The sequence below is a fragment of the Chinchilla lanigera genome, unplaced genomic scaffold, assembly GCF_000276665.1.
Source record: "Chinchilla lanigera isolate Chin_1 unplaced genomic scaffold, ChiLan1.0 scaffold00026, whole genome shotgun sequence".
Classification (NCBI taxonomy): Eukaryota; Metazoa; Chordata; class Mammalia; order Rodentia; family Chinchillidae; genus Chinchilla; species Chinchilla lanigera.
The window spans coordinates 4,566,743-4,582,692 of NW_004955427.1; the positions used below are offsets into that span (position 1 = coordinate 4,566,743).

Consider the following 15,950-nt stretch of genomic DNA (forward strand, 5'->3'; position numbering starts at 1 on the left):
TTATCTTCACTGCGGTTGTCCAGCGTGCAGGGGAGAGTTCACATACATTACATCGACCTGCACTTGTTTGTGTTTTCCGTGGGTGTGTACCCTCAGGGAAGGCAAGGCTCTCCTGCTGTGCTGTTCACTTAGTGCTGATTGTACTGATTCTTAGCACTCTGCTCCCCAGTGCGAGGTAACAGAGCTGGAAGCTTTCTTGTTCAGTGTTTACTCCAGGCAGAGGAATAAGTTGATCATGCAAGGAAGGACTGATTCTGATCTCCGTTATGCATATGGTTCTCCGACAGCACTGGAGAAGCTCATAAAGAGTATGAGGGCTTAGCTGCCCTGGCTGAAGGGGGCCCCGCAGAGGGCATGAACTGCACAGCCTGTGATCATGGCTTGAGGCCCTGCCTCCACGGTGAAGCATGGACGCCTGCTCACTTATCCGGCCCTCTTCAGCAAGCAACCCAAGCTGCTAGACTTAGAGGAAAGTAGTTTTCCACCCCTTCCATATTTCTAATACCCACATCATTGTGATTATTGTCTATAAACTCTGCTTGAGTGGCATTCTATCAGGACCACACCACAAGGCGGACAGTGGCCAGGGCATTATGACAATACTTGCTGTGATATCCAGAGGAGAGGAAATGTAGGGAGTCATAGTGCCCAAGTCAACAAGTTTAGGTTTGACCTTCACAAGGTGGTTCCCCACCACATCATCATGAGTGTAAATTGAAAACTTCTGTGCACTTCTCAAGCAATCGCTTGCGATGGTGCTGCTGGATCAGCTGAATTCAGAGTATCTTTATGCTCCGGATCTCTCTCCAAGCTAATTCCATCCCTCATGTCTGCCTCTTTCCCCTGCGGGTGTCATCTCCCTCTCAGTTGTGCTGATGTCTCTATTGCTGGGGGCTTGGAGCTGCTGTCCTCTTTCTAACCATGTATTCTGATAAATGAGTCTCCCGGTCTTTATACATCTCTCTCTACTGCTGAACTTCAGTGCCTTCTGGCCGTTGCCCACTTCACTGACTGTCTGTTCTCCATGCTGTGATTCCAAGTCATGGACAATGGAAGACGCTGCCTGCTTTCACTTCTCCATTTTGTCTCCATATCTGAATCAAAATTCTTTTTTTTTTTTTTTTTTCCGCTACTGGGAATCGAACTCACAACCTTGCGCTTGCCAGGCAGGTGCCCTGCAGCTGAACTAACTCCCCAGCCCCCGAGTCAAAATTCTTGACACCTGTATAACTCACTTAAACTTTCTTTTCTTTACCCTTAAAATGACCACCTAGACTCCACTGCATTGGAACACACTGTAGTTTTCAGTGGCATCTTTGCTCCCACAATTGCAGTTCTAAGACCCCAAATAAGAAACTTTTTGCTTAGATTATGTGAGCTTCATTAGATGACAAAATAAAGTATAATAAATGAGCTATGCGGAGAGACAAGGTTTCCATATGACATCAGCTTGATTAAATAAGAATAAATTAAAGTTTGAAAGCAATCCATTAAACACAATTAGCATTAATCACAGAAGTACAAGCTGTGTAGCAATTGCAAAAGATTACATTTATTCTGAAATAAAACAGTTTGAAGAATATGGAGCTAGAGTGTGTGTGTGATATTGTGATTGATAGTAAGATATATGAATTCTGTACTTCTCAAACCAGAAGACTCTGAAAACTGTGTTCTACAGATTGAGCATGCTTTATTTCCTTGGTGAAATGCATCGTTCTGAAAGGTGGCACAGATGCCTTTTGTAAAATACTTAAGAAAAATAGATGTTTTTAAAATTCATCTACATCTTAAGATAAAAGAAAAGACCAGAATGTGTGTTGTCTAAAACATCTTAGCATTTTCCTGAAGGTCTTTTTTCTTTTTGGTTTTCTTTTCTTTTCTTTTCTTTCCTTTTTTGTCTTTTTGAGACAGTGTCTCTCCATGCAGTTCAGGCTGGCCTTGAGCTCACTTTGTTACCCAGGCTAGTCTCGAACTCTCAATGATCCTCCTGCCTCAGCCTCCCCAGTGCTGTAATTACAGGCATGCACCACCATGCCCGGTTTCCTGAAGGTCTTGTGTAACATTGGCTTCTTTTTCCACTCCTACTCCATCCTACTCTGTATGATGCTAAAGAAGAAAGAAGTTTCACAAACATAATGAAATTTTCTCTGTGTTGAAGACTGTCCCCTTCCTTTCGTGATATAATCGCTGACCCCTTCCCTGTCAACTTCACTTTCCCTGTCGCATCAGAACGCATCTATTCTAGAACATCTGCTTGTCACATCTTCCAAACAACTGGTTCAAACGTGCAAGTACCTTTGCAACTTTACATACCTCTATGATTACATGTTTCACTGTACTGTAATTTATTAGCATTATCTGCTTGGAGCGCAGAATTTCTGCCTTATTTATCTAAGCTATCTCTAACACCTAGCAGGATGCATGATAAAATATAAATATCCAATCATTTCTTTTAATTCCATTAAACATTTTTGTACTTGCTGGGTATAGGAACAAACAAAAGAGAAAAATACTCCACCATGGGTCAATGATAAGATTATGAGTTTTTCAATCATTTCACATACTGTTTTGCTTACAGCTTATACAAAAGCACTTCTTTTCATTTTTAAAAATATAATAAGAATTTTAAAACGTGGCCATTTCTTGAGATTACTACAATTACAATATTTACCATGTGTTAAGCATAGCATAAGGTATGAGGAACACATTTAATTGTTGATACAGGTTTGCCAGGTAAGGTTACAGTCAATTTATAAATGTGGAAGCTGAAGCTTAGAATTTTGTTCAAGTTCATGGTGAAAGTTTGTATAATCTACCTCTAGAATTTTATGCTAATTGTAGCTTCATTGTCTCTAGCTCACACATTTTGAAAATGAAGATTTAGAAAAGTTTAATTTTGAATATGCATTTTTAAATGAAATAAAGTGGCTTGGCCAGATATTTTAGAGATGCAAACAAATTTTAACACTATATAATCATTACATATTTACAAGGACCCAATATTTTTCCTTGCATATGTGAATGGGAAGGAATATGCAGTGTAACAACCACTGTTAATTCCTGTTGTTTTGTTCTGAAACCCTGTATCACTTTTATTGTCTTTGCTTTGTTTTGTTTTTGTCTATGTTGTTAGTATTTTGATATTCTTTTTTATTATTCTCTTTAGAGTAAAAATACATAAATAAATAAAATTTTCGTGGTCTTGTCATAAATTTGTATATGGCTTAGTTTTGTTTTACATTAGTTTCTCAAAGTAAACTGTTAATATGTTTTTTTTTATTTTAAAAATAAGAGGAGGAAAACATTAACAGACAGACATTTTACAACATCGCAAAAGAACAGTACAGACAATACGGAGCTACAAACAAAGTGGTAGGGAATTAACAATGATTGTTGTATTACATATTGATATCTTCAAAGTGGCTTCTCATGAAAACAGATAGAGACATGGTTTTGATGTTGGAAGAATATGCAGTCAAGAAAAGAGAAAGCAGAGAAGAAGAGAAAACAGCACACACGCTTCTCAGTACCCAGTGAGGTGCGGATGCCGGACGGTTATGAAGCGGATCCTTAAGTGAAGCGGTGGATCCATGAGTGAAAAAACGAAGAACGAGAGGAATGTGTCCATACCGGTGCACGTAAAGGATGTTTTTCCTTTTTCTTCTCCTGGGTTCGGGGCAGTATGAAAGCGCAGGTGCTCAGATGAAGATGACCCGAGTTCCAGAAGTGGGCGGGCCGCGGGTTTCCCCATGGCTAGGGACCGGACCCGCGTGAGACAGGCAGCAGAGGTGCAGCTGCTCGCGTCTGCGCTTACTGCAGCCTGGTGCTCTGCAGATTTCCTGCAGGTCTCTTCACCACTACATCTTTTCAAAATAGCATTAAGTTTCAACAGTAAAATTTTACAATGTGTGACTTCTTACTCGGTTTGAACTTCCTGCCCCTCTTCTCATCGTACCGTTTACAACCAATTCCCTGTCAAGTTATAGTCTGGTTAATACTCACTTTTAACAAGTGTACGGACCCGTGACTGACCCAGAGATAATTAGAGTGCCAGTCCTACCGACGGGGTCCTAATACTGAGATGGAAAAAGTACCTTTCCGCTCTATTTTCTCAGTAATATTAGCCCGTCACTTCGGCACTCTATCAAAAATTCCTCAGCTTCCTTCCTTAAATCGCATTTGCCCAAAGCCCTACGAAATCACATTTTCATAAGCAACTTAGCCAAGCTGCAGCTACAAGCCTCAGGAGTGAGATTACCACGTTGCCGCCATCAAAAATTTCTCTTACAGGATACTAAGAACTTGGAAAACTGACCCGCGCCCCTCCACTGTGCGCGCCTTCCGGATTTAGGACTGCTCCTAATTAGCTTCTTCCGCTCCAGTTAATGTGCTAACCAGTAGCGTTTCCATTTCAAAGGCAACGTGATGGAAATGTGCACGTGTTCATTTAGGAGCTCCACACTTGTATTTGTACAGTAATTCCGTATGAAAACTGAGGTCAAGGAAAATTTAGCAGCAGAGAGAGCTACAAACAGGCAGAACTTGCAAGAATGGGAGAAAGGCATTCAGGAGTCAATTGTCACCTTGTTTCTTAATTTGAATTTTAATAGAGAAGCTCCTGCAATAGTCATGTGCTAGAAGGAAACATTTACTGAAAAGTACACGTTACCTGATAATTACCAGATATTGTTAAATGAATATTCTATTGTTCATAATTTTTTTTTTAAATAGGGTATGGTAGATATTCAGAAGTTAGAATAGAAATGTAATACGAAGTGCAAAATACAATTATAAATCTTTGGATGGTGAACTTTTCCATGTAAAAGAAAAAACTCTATGTTAAACGCCATGCCACTAAATGTTCCATCAAATGGTGAAGTACCATGTTCCTGTAACATTGCACCTTGTGGAGTTGTGCACCATGCATGCAAAAAAACATATAGTGACTGAAAAAAGAAAGGATGGAGACATAGCACGAGAGAAAACAGGGAAAGAGCTACACAGTAAAAGCATTTTAGCACTTGTGATTAATAACAGAATCAGTAAATATTCTGAGGTCAAGGTAGTGCTTTTAACCCTTGTTTTCAGTGCTCCTGAAAATTGGTGAGCGCACTTCCTGCAGAAACCTTGTGAACAGATAGGAAGAGTACCACTATTTAAACAAACCTAAAGTCAAACTAAAGTTGAATTTCCTGGGGCTCCTGTTCGAAGTTCTGTCTCATACATCATCAGTAATGTAAATTACTTGTTATATAATTGTGTCACAATACTGTACATACCCACACGCTCTTCACATCAGCTTTCATCACAGTGGGACCACACTGAGCACATCTGGATCTTGAAAGAGACAAGAAACAGTGATAAAAAAAAAATCCTTTTACAATGAAGGCCCCAGTGGTTCAATCATGTCAGATCATTCATACAAAGAAGCTGGTAAAGAGAAAATTGATTTTAAACTTTGTGTTATTTTAGGAACCTAAGAGCAGAGGTTGCAGAAATACAGTGTTTTCTTAGCTTCACCATTATTATTTTATATGTATATTCATGTGCATTTTATGTGTTGGTGATATCTCTGAGTCCATTAAACAGTGATTCACTGTTGACTTTTTGCAAGCTCTAGGCAACTACCATATCCTGTCCTCACAAATTTAGAATACTCTAAATGCCTCCTACACAAGGGCCATACAGAATTCTTTTTATGGCTACCTTATTTCCCTAAACATAATTTCTTTTTTTTTTTTTTTCCCCGTACTAGGAATCGAACTCATGACCTTGCGCTTGCCAGGCAGGCGCTGTGCCGCTGAGCTAAATCCCCAGCCCCTAAACATAATTTCCTTAGCATTTATCCAAGCCATGGCATCAGAATTTCTTTTCATTTTGAGGATGAATAATATGCCACTGTACAGATACATCGCATTTTGTGTATCTTACAACATGGATAATTGATTTACTACCTTGTTTTAGTTATTATAAATATTGTTGCCATGAATGTGTGTTTACAAATGTTATTTGATACTATTTTTTAATTATTTTCAATATGTGCCCAGAAGTAAAATACTGGATCATGATGTAATTTTATTTTTAATTTTTAAAGGAACACTGCAGTGTTTTCCACAGTAACTCTTACACTTTACATTTCTAGTAACAGTGCAGAAATATTTCAACTTATCTATAATCTTGCCATTACATGCTATTTTCATAGATTGATTACACAGACAGATACATGGATAGATAGATGATAGATAGATATAGAGATAGATAGAGAAATTATAGGGTCATCTTAATGTGAGGTTGTATTTCAGGTTTGATTTGCATTTTCATAAGGATTAGCATTTTAATATGATTAGTATTCATTTGAAAAATGTTCTCTTTATTCATTTCTATTTTTTACAGTTTCTATTTTTCATATATTCTATATATTAATCTTATCAGATATATATTTCTACATACTTTTCCTATTTTGTATAGCAAATTTTTAATCTGTCAATAATGTGTTATATTTAAGACTTCTAAAAATTGCTGACATCCAATATATCTTTTTCTTTTCTTACTTCTGCTGTTGATTTTAAGTCCAAGAAATCATTGTCCCCTTTAGTAATGCAAAGATGTGCCATATGCCTTCATTTCATTTTAATTTATTTTATATGAATCCATATATTTATTTTGTATATATTATGTTAATGCTCTTTATTGTTTGTACATAGATATGCATTATCCAAGCACTATGTGAAAAAACAACTATTGCCCCCATTTATTGATCTTAGAACCCTTGTTAAGAATGACCTCACTACTATAGGAAGGTTTGTTTTCGGTCTCTCTATTCTACTCTATTGGTCTATATGTCTATCATCATATGGATATCACATTGCTTTGATTACTGTTGCATTATAATACATTTGGAGAACGGGAATAGTAAGACTTCCCAGTTCATACTACTTTTCAGGACTGTTGTTATTTTTGTCCTGTGAGATTCCATGTGAATTTTTGAATGTTTTTTCTTCTGGAAAAAAAGTCATTCGTAGGGATTGCATTAAATTTGTAGACTACTTCAGGTCATATTACCATTTTCATGATAGTATCTTTGAACTCAAGAACCTAGGATAACTTTGTTTTATTTTTTAATTTCTCTCAGAATTGTTTTAGAGATCTCACTGTAAAATTCTTACACCCTTTGTGTTAGTTAATCCCTAAGTATTTCTTCTTTTGCATGTCATTTTAAATGAAATTAACTTCCTAATTTCTTTTCAGATTGATCACTGTTGATGTTTCAAGGCAATTTTCATGTGTTGCCTGCACACTGCTATTTCATTGAATTATGTTAATAATGATGAAGCTTGTTCCATGTGTGTCAGGATTTATTATTTTCTGTAGAAAGTCCTACAATCTGCACAGAAAAATAATTTTACTTTTTCCTTTCAGCTTTGGATGTCCTTACTCTTTGCTTCTTTTTTTTGTTTTTGTTTTTGTTTTTGTTTTTCTCCGGTATCGGGAACTGAACTCATGACCTTGTGCTTGCCAGGCAGGCGCTTTGCTGTTGAGCTAAATCCCCAGCCCCCACTCTTTGCTTCTTTTTCAGGTTCTTTACATTATAAAGTTCAGTTGTTGATTTGAAATTTTATTTTTAATGTAATTTTTTTAGCTATAGATTTTCTCATTGGCTCTGTTTTCACTATGTCCTGGAAATGCTGTCACATTGCATTTTGTTTTCGCTCGTCTATCAACATTTTCCATTTTAACTTGTGATTTCTTTTTCAATACACTCATTTTTAGAAAAAATTTTAATTTCCAAGTATTTCAGTTTTCTTCTTGATATTAATTTGTCACTTCATCACTTTTTGATCAAAGAGATATTTATACTTTTCCTAAATCTGTTTTTCTAAATCTGTTCAAACTTAATTTGTGACCTAAGTTATGAACTATTATGGAAAACATCCCATATGCACCTCATGTGTGCTGTTAGCGGCGAGTGCAGTCTTCTGTATCAGCCTGTTTTGTAGCTCTCAAGTTTCTTACTCACCTTTAATCCAGTTGTTCTTGCCCCCGTTGAGAGTAGGGTACTTAAATTTCCAATAATTACAGTAAAACAGCTAATGTCTTCAGTCCTGTCAGTTTTACTTTGTATGTTTTGGAGATATGTGATTAAAGTGAAATGCTCAGGATTGCTATGTCTTCTTGTGTATTGAATCATTTATTAATAATTAATCTCTTTCTTCACCTCACAAACGTTCTTAAAAAGTTGAAGTCTATTTTCCCTGGCATAGAAACACTTACTTTCTTTTGGTTCCTATGTCACGCAATAACTTTCCCTCCTTTAATTTTTGATCCATTTGTTTCTTTGTACCTAAAGTGTGTCCCATACAGACGATATGTAGATATGATCATTTTTTAAAAATCTATTTCACAAACATCTAACTTTGGCTTGGATATTTTAACTCATTAACATTGGAAGTCATTATGGAGAAAAACATACTTATGTCATTTGCTTATTTCTTTTCTACATGCTTTATAATAGTTTTATCTTTTATTTCCTATACTTCTATATTAGTTTGTGCTTTGCTGATATTTTTGTTTTCAGAGAGATGTTTCCTGTACTTTTGTGTATATTCTTTACCTATATTTCATGTTTACCATGGGAATTAAATTTAATACACTGAAAGTATGACCCTTAAATTTACTCCAGATTAAATTTAATAATATAGGACTGAATTCTTTATGAGCCTTGTCCTTTCCTCTTTTAGTTATTGATACCTCTAAATTACATCTTTTTGCATTGTGTTTCCAAAATCATAAACTAATCAATTTAATACACTAGTATATCAATATTAGCATTTAAAATAATAGTTTTGAAAAGTATTAGTTTCACAAATCATTTACAAGAGAGAAACTGTGTCCATGCACCACTGTTACTGTAACAATAGCTTCTATAATTACCACAACATTGGTCTTTACTGAGTTATTTATATCTCTGTATAACTTCAGATTACTTTTTGACATTCTTTAACTTCAAACTGAGAACTATATTTTCGCATTTATTAGAGGGTAATTCTAGTAACAATAAACTCAACCAACGTTTGTTTAAGAATTTCTTAAAATCTCTCTGTTTTGCTAGATACAGAATTGTTGAAAAACAGCTTATATTCTTTTAGCACTTTGAAAACATCAGCCCATATAGTTTTCTGATGTCCAAACGTTTGGCTGAAAAATCTGCTAGTTTATGCAGTATCCTTACAGAACTACAGTGACTGGATAAAAATGTTGTATTTACACATAATGTAGTACTATTATGCTATAAAGAAAGATAAAATTGAGTCATTTGTATAAAAATGGATGCCCTTTGAGACGATAGCGATAAGTGAAATATATCAGAAACACAAGCTTTCACGTGATTTCTCTTATTTGAGAAACCCAAGTTATAAATACAGGCAGAGGAAAAGACAGATAATGAAAAGCAAGGAGATGGGTCTTTCTCAGAGGAGGAAGGGACTGAGCGATGGAGTGGGGGCGGGAGGGAGGTGCAGGGGACAGCAGGAGAGAAGGAACCAAGACTTGCTCTGCACATGTGGTAACTCCACACGCGGAAAGGAAACGTTACGTACTGCCAACGTGTGCTAGCACAGTCTAGAACTGTTAGGGAAAACAGTCACTCTCTTTTGCTGTTCTCAAGCTTCTCCTCAGTACTTACTGACACTTTGGTTATGACACCTTTCATCGTGGGCCCCATCCCACTTGAAGTTACTGAGTGTTTGGAGGTTTGTATGCATCCAGGGGAGACCACCATTTCTTCACATACTGCTCGGGGCCATTTTCTCTGCCCTCTCCTGTGGGGCTCCTACAGTGTCAATGCCGGCCTGGCTGGTCTGATGCTTCCAGACTCCTTTGGGATATTTTTGCTCCACACTCTCCTTCCTTTTCATACTAACAGTTTGCGCTATCTTCTCTTTACGTTTGTGGAGTCCTTCTTCTGTCTGACCAAATGTGCTATTGGAATGGTCCAGTATATTTTTCAGTTCAGCCATTATATATTTCAGCTCCAGAGTATATTTTTAGGTTTAGTTATAGAATTGTGTTATTCCTCCATCCCTTGACTTTCTATATGCATGCCTGCTTCTATTCACTGATTATCAATGAGGCAGTTGTTTTAAGATATTTGGTAGAGCCACAACCAGGTCTGGTGAGTGAAAGCTTGCTGCTGGCTTGTGTGGCTTGCTTCAGATTGGTCACATTGTCTTGTTTCATCACACAATGCTCCTTGCACTGAACAGTGGAAATTTGAAACGAAATATGGGAAACTTTAGGCAATCCTCCTTCTTCCCTAGAGTTGCTACTTTTGCTTTTGTAATTCAGTATTTTAGGCTGTATCTGTCCTGAGCACTATTTTAGATGTATATTTAAGGCCTTTTCGCATTTTCCTGATCCTATACATTCCCCTGGGAATGCATGCTGACTATCATTTCCCTCAATACGCAAGGTAACTTTTGGGTGCTTCATTTTAATACATACTCCCGACAGATTAGGAAGGAAAACTATTAGAAAAGGTGCTGAGCCTGTAATCTCAGCTCTTGGTCTGCTGAAGCAGGAGGATCGCCATCACCTTGAAGTTAGCATGGGCACTGTATGGTGAGTTCAAAGTCAATCTCAACTACATAGTGAGACCCTGTCTCACAAAAAAATGAGGGGTGCAGGTGCTGAAATTTTCAGTCTTCTAGAGATGTTTTCATCCACAGGATGAAGAACTTGCTTTCAGCAAGTGCAGTGTGACAAGAGCTGCTGCTTCTCTCTGTGTCTCTATGTTTAGAAACTACTACAGCAACCAGAGTCCACGTTAAATCTGAGTATGGAATATACCCCAAAGCGCATGCGTTAGGCCCCTAGTCCCCAGATCGTGCTGTGGGGAATAACAGAAACTTCAAGAGTCGGAAACTATTTGGTCAGGGGCTCGCGCGTTGGAAGGGATACTTCGTCTCTGCGGTTTCTTTTCTCATTCTTTCTCTGTTTTCTGGCTTCCACAAGATGAGCAGTTTTGTTCTGATCTGTCTTCTCTGCTGCAATGTTCCACTCAGCTACAGTCTAAAAGCAATGGAGTCACGCGATCATGAACTGATACTCCTAAACCATGAGCTAAAATGAATATTTCTTCGTTTAAGTTGATTCCCCTAGGTATTTTGTCACAGTGATGGAAAGCTGAATAACACAACCCAATGCTTTTAGAACCTGGTTCTTTGCATTCCCAGTGACACAGCTTCCAAAGCTGTGGGAGCTGTTCCATTAATATAGGCGTGTATTTTCCACAGAGCTACAGGGTAGGGGATAAGTAGCTGCTACTCTGTGAGAGATGATATTGACCAAAATTAATCTCAATTTATTATCCAAAATTTCCCAGGAACTTTCAAGTTTTAAATGCCAGAGTTCCGAAATAGTCATAGCAGACAGATTCATACTGTGCATTCACAGATTCATACTGTGCATTCATTTCCTTGGTGGAGAGAGATTTCTGGCACTTCCCGTTTCACCACTATTTAAAAATCCTTTGGTTTTTGGTAATGCTTTTATTTCTGTTCTCCCTGATAGTTAATTATAGCTTGCTTCTCTAGGACAACTTGATATAAGCTTGATATAAAGTTGTCTCGCAAATTTTGGTTAAAGCTAAATTAACTCCTTAACGTTGATTTAAGATGAGGTAGTAGATCTAGATTGCTTCTTCTACCTATAAACTCCTTTACCATATAGAGTAGAGATAAAGGAACAGACTAAGACCACAGATTCATTATGCTTTGGCCTGTTACTTTTATTTCTTTGTATTTCCTGGTGTCTCATTTTCTTTGGGAAAAAAAGAAAATAATTTTGCTGATACAAATTGTACAATTATATGAAATTGCTTTCATTTATTAATCGAAGGGATTCCAATCTCTTTTAGAACTATAGTGAAATATATAAAAGCATTCAACTCACTTATGCTAGGTGAAGATTGAAAAATATAGACAAAAGAGTTACTAATTCATTTTCATTTAACAATGTAGAATTTCAGAATGTTCATAAAGTCATACAAATAGATTGGTGATTCAAGATTAAATATGCTACTAGATTGTGTCGATGTTATTGATTTAAGACAATCCTAACCAATTGTTTTCCTAATCTAACTTTAAAAATGTAAGCCTTGAATTTGCAATCCCTCTTTGATGCAGGGTAGTGTTTGGCATGGAAAGAAAGATTTACTCTATTTTGGTTACTATCTTGTGCAATAACTTTCCCTAAGAGAAAAAGATTACTACTCTTTTCCCTATGCCAACTAAGGTGTTAAATATAATTTTGCTCAACAGCAGGAAAAACAGATTTAAAAATCAAAAGACATCTTTCACAAGTGTTAGCTCATCAAAAGCATGATTTTATAGCTGAGCAAAGTAATAAATTGCCAAAAATTATTTATATATATTTATTTATTTGTGGGAAAATGGAAACATATGAAATACGTACCAAATAATTTAATAGAGCTTCATTCCTCAATAACTCATTTTTAAATTGAATTGTCTTTTTAAGTTTTGAGGGAGACCCCTTGAGACGTGGTCAAGGTACAAAGACTGTCCTTGTGAATTTGTAAATGCCAGTATAAAATGGTATTTCAGGAGTAATCTTTTTCTCTTTGACCTTCTGCCTATAGCTATGGGAAGTTATGGCATTCAAGCTGCCATTTTAAAGGCAAATGCTATTCCTTAAGCAGACATTGAGGCTGCTAGTATATTGATATTGAAATTTCTTACTTCCAGAACCGTGAGACAATAAAATTATAAGGTGTCCTCTTTTAAGTGTTCTGTTTCATTGGAAGGAAGTGGACTAAGGCATACCTAGAAAATTTATAAAAATTTTAGAGTCAACATTACTCAAATTTGTTTTGTTTCTGCTTTGTGAAGTATTCATATGGCATTTATTTTGTTTAGTTAATAAGTAGATAGTTTGCAAATATTAATGTTGAAGCATTAACAAGTCATAATATCTTGGCAGCTGTTAGGAGGGAAAGAAAAATGAACACTTCAAAACAGAGTTTTGAATGAGAAGACAATATTGTACATATTTAGTTTTTTTAAAAAATCATGTTTGAAGTTTTTTGTCTTTACTCAGTTTCACTGAAAGTTCATCAGATTTAATTTTGTTTTAAATGCTGTTCCTTATTGTGTAAACAATGTATTTATGATTTTTTCTTTCATCAATACTCCTGTTATAAACACATACCTCACACTGGTGCTGCTCACACAAACCAGTCTTGCTTCAGAGTTCTGTGTCTTGCAAAAGTAACCTCTTCATGACCTATATCTTTGAGTAACACGAACTGTACAATGCACTTTAGTCTGGAATTGCTTTTGAAAGCTTCTGAAATAAGAACTCACACTCTCATCTCAGTTAGATTTCTATGTAGACTGTGAAAAAAGTGTTTTCAAAGAGCTGTTTCAAGAGCAGAGAGTATATCTACTCATCAAGGGGAAGTTTAAACAGAAACAGTTGCTTTGGCTTACCCACGGCAGGTACAGTTACTGATCAATATCAGAACAAAGATGAAGGCTGGTTTGAAAGGATTTATAACTCCTTCAGTTGATCACTTTACCATTAGTTGTTGACATTTTTAAGGTAATGACTCTCTTTAAGAGGAAGAAATGCCTTGCTGAACATTTGACCTGATTATCTATTGCCTGTAAGAAATGTTTAGTTATAATCATCTTTTCATGCACTCAACAAGTACGTTTTTATGGATTATAAGATACAGAATATTGTGATATTAGTTGGAAGATAACATGTAAATAAACCATTTTTAACAGCCAGGCTTATAAAATTTTCCCCAAAATGCTAAGGTAAAACAGAAGAATTTGCAAAGGATTGTCCTAAAGGTATGAAATTTAGTGAATAGTATATTAATCCTGTGGAGAAAATCATATAAAAGAAGAAATAAATAGTATCTACCAGTTGTGGTCAGGTCATCTTCCTTAAAGTAAAGGTCCTTAATTTTAGGCTTTGATTTGATGAAATTTGAACATCAAACTGTAAGTCTATACAACCTGCATTTTCATTACGCCTAATACTCTTCTCTTCAATCACTGGAAATCAATAGGTAGCTGAAGGTTGTTGTAGTGTTTAATTTTACATGTGAGTTGAGTGGACCAAGAAGTGTATAGACATTTAATTAAATATTATTGTGAGTATTTCTAAGAGGATGTTGTGGTAGGGATTAACATTTAAATTAATGCATTAAGTAAAGAAAATAGCCCTCCATTATGTGGATAACACTTATCTAACTAACTGAAAGCTTAAAAAGAAAAGGTTGAACCTTCTTTCCTCTCTTTTATTTCCCATCACAGCATATAATAAAATTCTTGTCTTACTGCCTTCAAGCCTTGATTTATCACTCAGTCCAAAATATCAGCCCTTCTTGAACATGGAAGCTGCTGGGCTTTGGACTAGAAATACTTCAGTTATTCTGGTTCTCATGACTTGTGATTCAACGTGGAACCAAACGATTGATTTACCCAGGTCTTTGGACTGCTGATTCATGTTGCAGATCTAGGAACTTGTCAGCTTCCATAAATAAAGAGCAGTATCATTTCCTTCTAGAGAAATTCTGGGTATATCTCCTGCTTGTTCTGCTTCTTTGGAGAATGTGGACTAACATAGTACTCAACAATTGTGCCTCATCCTTAGTGTAATTCACTCCTGAAGAAGTTGTATAGCCCACCTAACCCCTTCGGTCAAATGAGGGATGTAATCATAACATTTCAAATCCTTTTCCATCCAAAATCTCTGATTTGTTTCTTTTTACATGGAAAAAGGAGAAATATTGCTTAAATTTTACCACTCTTTTGTGCATATGTAAAATATTTCTATCCAAAAATGATTGTATGGAATAATTCCATTCACATATTTGTTCAACCATTTGTGAACAACCATTATGTTCCAGGTCTCTTTCCATGTCGTCAGAATAGACAAATGACAACACAACAAAGCAATAACAAAAGCAATGTGAATTTTGCCAGGGGTAGTGTGTTCATCGAATAAAGGTAATGCAAAGTTTAAGGCAATTAATGAACAAGTGAAGACCATTATGAAAACCAAGGTACTTTAGTATCAAAAACCATAGAAATTTGGTGGTTTTACTTTACTTCTAACAGTCTTATTATTTAAAATATTAAAAGCTGAAAAAATAAAAAGGAAACTCCTCATATCCTTTGCTTACAAGGCTTCACTCTAATTCAGGCTGGCCTCACACTCATGGCAATTCTCCTGCCTCATCCTCCAGAGTGCTGGAGTTACAGCTGTGCACAACCACGCTTGGCTCAAAAACTTTATGAAAGTGAAATTATACAGTATGTCATGTTTTAGAATGTTTTTTCATACTACATTCCACTTCTTTCCTTTTTCTTCCTTCCTCCAGATACCGTGAGGCAAACAGCTTTCATCTCCTATACCCCTCTGCTATGAAATATTTTTGTTTTTGCTTTGGAGTCAGCTCACCATGGACTGAAGCCTCTGTAAGCATAAGCCAAAATAAGCATTTTCTCTTTTGGTAGTATATGTAGGCGTTTTGTCCGCACAATAGGAAGTTGAGCAATGCTTCGTTCACCACTAAAAATGTGTGTTGGATTCTGTAACTTTAGGGGTAGATTTACTTTTTCTCCTGGTTTTATCAGTTTTTGTCCCATATATTTAGAGTGCTATTGTTAATTGCACATTTGATACTAGTTGTTATGTATTTTTGGAGAATTGACTATTTTTACCTTTTAGTGCTGCTTTTAATCTCTATTTTGCTTCTTCAAACTCTGCTCTACCTGAAATTCAGATAGCTAACTCAGCAATCCATTCACTGTTGTTACAACAATGTTTCTTTCTCTGTTCATTTACTGTTAATCTATCTGATCTTAGTATTTAAAATGTATGCATACCAAAAGTGTATGCAAGCTAGTATGTACTGT

At 36.2% G+C, this 15,950-nt stretch overlaps 1 pseudogene; it reads right to left on the minus strand.

Moving 5' to 3' along the window:
- LOC102015870 overlaps positions 1 to 10,016 on the minus strand; it is a 74,925-nt pseudogene extending 64,909 nt beyond the window's left edge.
- Between the last annotated feature and the right edge of the window lie 5,934 nt (positions 10,017 to 15,950).